Here is a 5,928-nt window from a genome sequence, read left to right on the forward strand (position 1 = left end):
AGTGTTTTAAGTACATTCAAACTTTATGTTACTCTTTAATTTCTGTTCCCTGAGTTTGGGTTCCAGTTAGGTAGAAAAACTTATAAGAAGAGATAGTCGGGGTGGGGGGTGAGGAGGAAGCAGTGTTCATGTCTGGTGGCACCTGGGAAAATATGTGACATCTGTCGTTTTGATCTCAGTTGACATTTATCTTTTCCATTTGAATCTGCAAATGAAATAGAGGGAGATGATCATTTTTCTTTTTATTCTTATCTGCTTGGACTCTCTCCTGTCGCATCCACCCCAGTATTCTTATCACTATTCATAAAAGTGAATAGCCCTTCCAAAGAAGAGCTGTAAAATAAACCCTTCAACAGGAGGTTCTTTAGATTTAGAAGAGAAAGGCTCAGCTGAGTAACTTTTATACATACAGTCATTAGGGAAAGCAAAATTTCCAGCATCCCCAACCACTGCCTTTTCTTCCGGACCTGGTTTATTTAAATCATTCCTATCAGTTCTTGAGTTGATTCTAACTATTGGGTTCTAAGGGATGCTGACATCTAACACAGGTAGAGACATTTTGATCCAGGTCCTGGCCCTGTTTTATGATGGGCGTTTCATCAGATGTTTGTGAGGGGGATTGTGAACTCCCTCAGGCTTGATACTCGAAGGAAGAGGCAGTTTGTTTTTTGAACGGGGATTACACAAGATTTCTCTGCAAATCAAAACCACAATGAGGGGCCAGTCCTATGCCGAGTGGTTAAGTTTGCACGCTCTGCTTTGGTGGCCCAGGGTCTGTGGGTTCGGATCGTGGGCGTAGACCTATGCACCGTTCATCAGGCCATACTGTGGTGGCATTCCACATAGAAGAACTACAGTGACCTACAACTAAGATATATACCTATGTACTTGGGCTTTGGGGAGAAAAAAAACTCAGTGAGATATCACCTCACACCTGTTAGAATGGCTATTATCAAAAAGACAAGGAATGAAAATATTGGCAAGGATGTGGAGAAAAGGGAACCCTTGTGCACTGTTGGTGGGAATGTAAATCGGTGCATCCACTATGGGAAACAGGATAGAGGACCCTCAAAAAATTAAAAAATAGAACTACCGTATGATCCAGCCATTCCACTTCTCGGTATTTATCTGAAGAAAATGACAACACTAACTTGAAAAGATATACACACCTTCTTGTTCACTGCAACATTATTCATGATAGCCAAGGCACGGAAACAACCTAAATGCCCATCAATGGATGAATGGATAAAGAAGATGTGGAATGTATATATACAATGGAATATCGTTCAGCCATGAAAAAGAATGAAATCTTGCCGTTTGTGACAACGTGGATGGACCCTGAGGGCATTATGCTAAGTGAAATAAGTCAGACAGAGAAAGACAAATACCATATGACCTCATTTATATGTGGAATTAAAAAAAAACTAAGCTCATAGATACACAGAACAGATTGGTTGTTGCCAGAAGCGGAGGGTGGGGGATGGGCTAAATGGGTGAAGAGGGGTCAAAAGATACAAACTTCTAGTTACAAAATAAATAAGTTACAAGGATGCAATGTACAGCATGGTGACTATAGTTGACTATAGTTAATAATACGGAACTGCATGTTTACAAGTTGCTAGGAGTAGATCTTAAAAGTTCTCCTCACAAGAAAAAAATTATAACTCTGTGAGGCAACAGACGTTAACTAGACTTGTGATCATTTCACAATATATACAAATATGGAATCATTATGTTGTACGACTGAAACTGCTGTAATGTTATATGTCAACTATACCTCCATAGAAAATAAATAAGTGAAAGAAGTTTCCTGTGCAGTTAGTTCTTACACACCTTCTTTGTTAGGCTGTGTGTTTTAATAGCTGTGAGTGCAGGAGCGCTGTTTTCAAATCCTATCTCTTGAAGAAATTCTTCCCTTTGAGGAGGAAAACGTCTCCATCGAAGACTGCTACTATCTTAGGTTGGCCTTGCTCATTAAAATACACTTCTTTGGGATGTAGAAAGGAGACGGCGAGAAGAGCCAAGTGTCAGAGATCCACAGACTGTGTTCCTGGGCAAGGCAGGAGCTGAGTCGGAGATTAGCCTGTGGGGAGCGCCCTTGGGATCAAGAGCCCCTGAGGAAGGGAAGGGCAGGATGGCACGGAGGGAGAAGCTGAGCTGCAAGACAGCCTCAACGAAGACCTCAGCCAGCCCCATGGGGGGATCAGAGCTGGGCTGGTCCTTCTGGACAAGGGGGCCTCACTGGATGCCAGCTGCCCTGAGAAAGGGCTGTGTCTCTGGGAGAGACAGCTTTCATGAGTGGAATCAGTTTCCAAAGAAGGCTGACGGCTAAGAGCTGTCAGAGGACAACCTTCCCTGAGGCTGAAGGAGAAAGTTCTCCAGTCGTGAAGGTAAAATCAGGGTCTCCATGACCTTCTGCTCACTTGGGCAAGCCACTTACCTCTCAGTGAAGGGGAGCACAGCACCTGCCTGGCCCGGGGAGGGCCCCAAGGAGGTGTCTGTCCTTCTGGACCTGCTCCCTTTTTGCCCTGGGCTTCCATAATCTTACCTGTCAAATGAGGGGCTCATGTCAAGCTTGAAAACTGACAGCCCTGTCACCGAATCGGGCCCATAAATCTAGTTTGGTTTGGCCCTCAGTGTTTTAACATTTTGAGACTTTGTTGCCAATATTCAAAACATTGAGAGACTTCCCCAAAATTCCAGATTTCTGGTTTTTCTTGAAAAAGCTAGACTCAGCCTGAATCCCTTCAAAGCCACAGTCATCAGACATGGCGCAAACCCACCAGTGTGCAAAGATCCCCACCTGGCCTCCAGCCCTGCAAGGATCTGCTTGGGTGATGGCTAGATTTTGAATAATATTCAATTATTTGAACATTCCTTCTAAGTTAACTCTCTTTTGTTTTTAATGTCAACAAATCAGATAACCTTTTCTTAAACGCAAAATAAACGAATCTCTCAATTTCACATATTTTGCTATATAGTGAATACAAACTCAAAAATGAGGAGAAAAGAAATCAAACCCAATACAACGTTCCCCATCCAGGACAATCACTGAGTAATTGGTGTTGGTGGATATGAGTAATACTTTCATTCTTAAAGAAATGAACATCAATGACACTTGTGACACGTTACAGAGTAATTGCACATTTGTTGTAGATCAAAGTCCTTAATCTGAATCAACTGTAAGAAATGTCATTTAAAAATAAAGAGTCTTTGGCTAGAGAACACTCTATCTGCAGACACAAGCTACTCAAGCTAAGTACCAAGTAGGGAGTTTTGATGCATTCCCTGGTAATTTGTGTTGAAATGTGATTTATTCCAAGTCTTAGAGCCATTTTGATTCAAGCACATGAACCACCATTGGTGCAAAGCCTTCAGCATCATTTGTCTCCACTGTGAGGAGGCTTACCATTGAAACAGTATCCCTGGGAGATGCTAGAGGTTGTGAAGATACTCTTGATGGCCTTCACTCTTTCCTCCTTGTTAATGGAACACAGATTTCACTCAAGTGAAATGTGTCCAGCCCTGGCATATCCCCAGGGGATAGACCATGACTCAACGGAGCATGTCAAGGATACCACATTCCGTTTTGATGGATAGTTACATTTCCAGCTTCCCTTGCAGCTACATTGGCCAAGTGTCTTGGTCTCTTTAGTGACGCTTTGGGAAACGCGCTGGAGTGCTTCTGAAAAAGATAATTTGTTCCTTGATAAAAAAAAAAGGACAGATGCCGGAAGAGGGCTTGCTGGCGTCACTCTTCCTCTTTCTTCTGGAGCTATGGCAGCCATCTTGAAACCAGGAGGTGACAAATACATGAATGAAAAACCAACCACTAAGAGTGAAACAAGAAACAGATTCTGGATCCTGGATGACATAGTTGATTACCCGAGTTACCCCTGGAAATGCCGACTTCCAGGCTTTTTGGTGAGATAGACATGTATTATCTCAACCAGTTTTGGTTAGATTTTCTATCAAGAGAGCTAAGAACATTCCTAACTGGTGAAGAGTTTTGAAGAGCAAAACTCTTTATTTATTTATTATAACAAGAAATAAGATATTTCTCCGTAATTTAGAAAACATCTTGCCTGTATTAACAATGATCTCTTCAACAGAGCTGTCTGCTAATTTTGAACGTCATTCTATCAAGTGCACCTTTTCAACCTGAATCCTACTTAGCACATTCTTCCTAGTTTCCCTGAAGGATAGTGGAGTCTTATGACTTAAGGATTATTTAGATAGCAAGTTAGGGACGCCCTTCCACTCATTTTAACTGAATTACTGGACAGTGCACTATTCCAGAATTTCTTATAACATGGTAGAGCAGAGAGACCGTCCATGGTGCCAGAGCATAGACCGAGACTCCTCTATTTGTTGTTTCTATTCATCCATTTCTCCCTTTTATTCTGTTTCTTTCCATCCTTTCTTCACCTCCTCTCTCAATTCCACCTTCAGTTTCTAGCAACCCCTGAACCTGCTTCCCTGAAGGTCACCAGGGCCATTCTAGTCAAGTCCAAGGGTCTTACTCAGTTCCTCTCCCCTTGGGCATCTACATTCAGTGCGCACCATGGGTTCACCAACGCCCGTCTCTTTCCCGACTCCTTTCCCACAGCCTTGCATCCCCAGAGAGCTAAGCCATGCTCAGGGCTTTGGGCTCTTCATTAGAAGTGATGAAAAAGCAGCAGTCAGGGGCCTGGCCCCGTGGCTGAGTGGTTAAGTTTGTGAGCTCCACTGCAGGTGGGCCAGTGTTTCGTTGGTTTAAATCCTGGGCACAGACATGATACTACTCATTAAACATGCTGAGGCAGCATCCCACATGCCACAACTAGAAGGACCCACAACGAAGAATATACAACTATGTACCAGGGGGCTTTGGGGAGAAAAAGGAAAAAGATAAAATCTTAAAAAAAAAAAAAAGCAGCAGTCAGACACCTGGGTCTGAGGCTGTCCTTTACCTCTTCCCGGCCAGGAGGACTTCCAGGAGTTGTTTAACTTCTCTTAGCTGTAAGTTAACCTGTGAAACAGCTGCTCTCCATATCCACAAGATGCACGCTTTGGGGTGCCTGCCCAGCCCACACCCCCTGCTCTGAGACCTGCTCCTACTCATGGCCTGGGCAACCATGTGTGTGCCACAGACCCCTGACGAACAAGTTAGTGGGCTGATGGGGGATGCCCAAGGACAGCCGATCCATTCGCTAGTCAGTGACCAAATTTGCTCCCTCTTTCTCAAAACCCTGAACAAAGAGATGCAGAGAATGTAGTCTAATGGTGGGCATAGGAACTACAAGGTGATGACACCAGGCTGGGGCAGTCGGCTTTCCCACAGAGCACAGTGAGGAGCAAAGAGACCAGAGCAGCCTGCTGAGGGAAGCAGGAGAGCCGTGCAGATGGACAGAGCCAGGGACTGGAGACCGCGTCTCTCCCAAGAGCACCACAGGGACTCAGTCTCACCCTAGCGCCTGATACTTCCAAATTCCCCTGAGGCACAGTTGTTCTTTGGTTCTCGCAGATGTCCTTGACTCCTTTCACTAGTACTGACTCGTTTGTCTAACTGGTCCTTTCAACTAAAAAGCCTTGACCTGCATAGAGCATCACATAAGAGTGAGGAAAATATGTAGCTAGAATAGAGCCCCTAATTTCAATTCAACAAAACACCTGCCTCCCTTGTGAAACCTCTTCAGCATTCCGTCAGCTCCCAAAAGGGCCGGTAAAGTACTTTCTGAGCGTTTCCTGTGGCTTCAGCCTGGAAGGCCTGGTTGGATTTGGGAAGGTGGAGAGAAGGAGGAGATTAGAGCCACACAAAGGCCTTGAGAGAGATGTAAGGCAGGTGTGGGGGGAGCTAAGGAGTCGAGGGACGAGACCAAGAAGGAATAGTCACCTGGAGTTGTCACTGTTTGTCTGCTTGACACAAACTCCCTCTCCTTCTTCTAG

The sequence above is a fragment of the Equus przewalskii genome, chromosome 27 (genome assembly GCF_037783145.1).
Source record: "Equus przewalskii isolate Varuska chromosome 27, EquPr2, whole genome shotgun sequence".
NCBI classification, from domain to species: domain Eukaryota; kingdom Metazoa; phylum Chordata; class Mammalia; order Perissodactyla; family Equidae; genus Equus; species Equus przewalskii.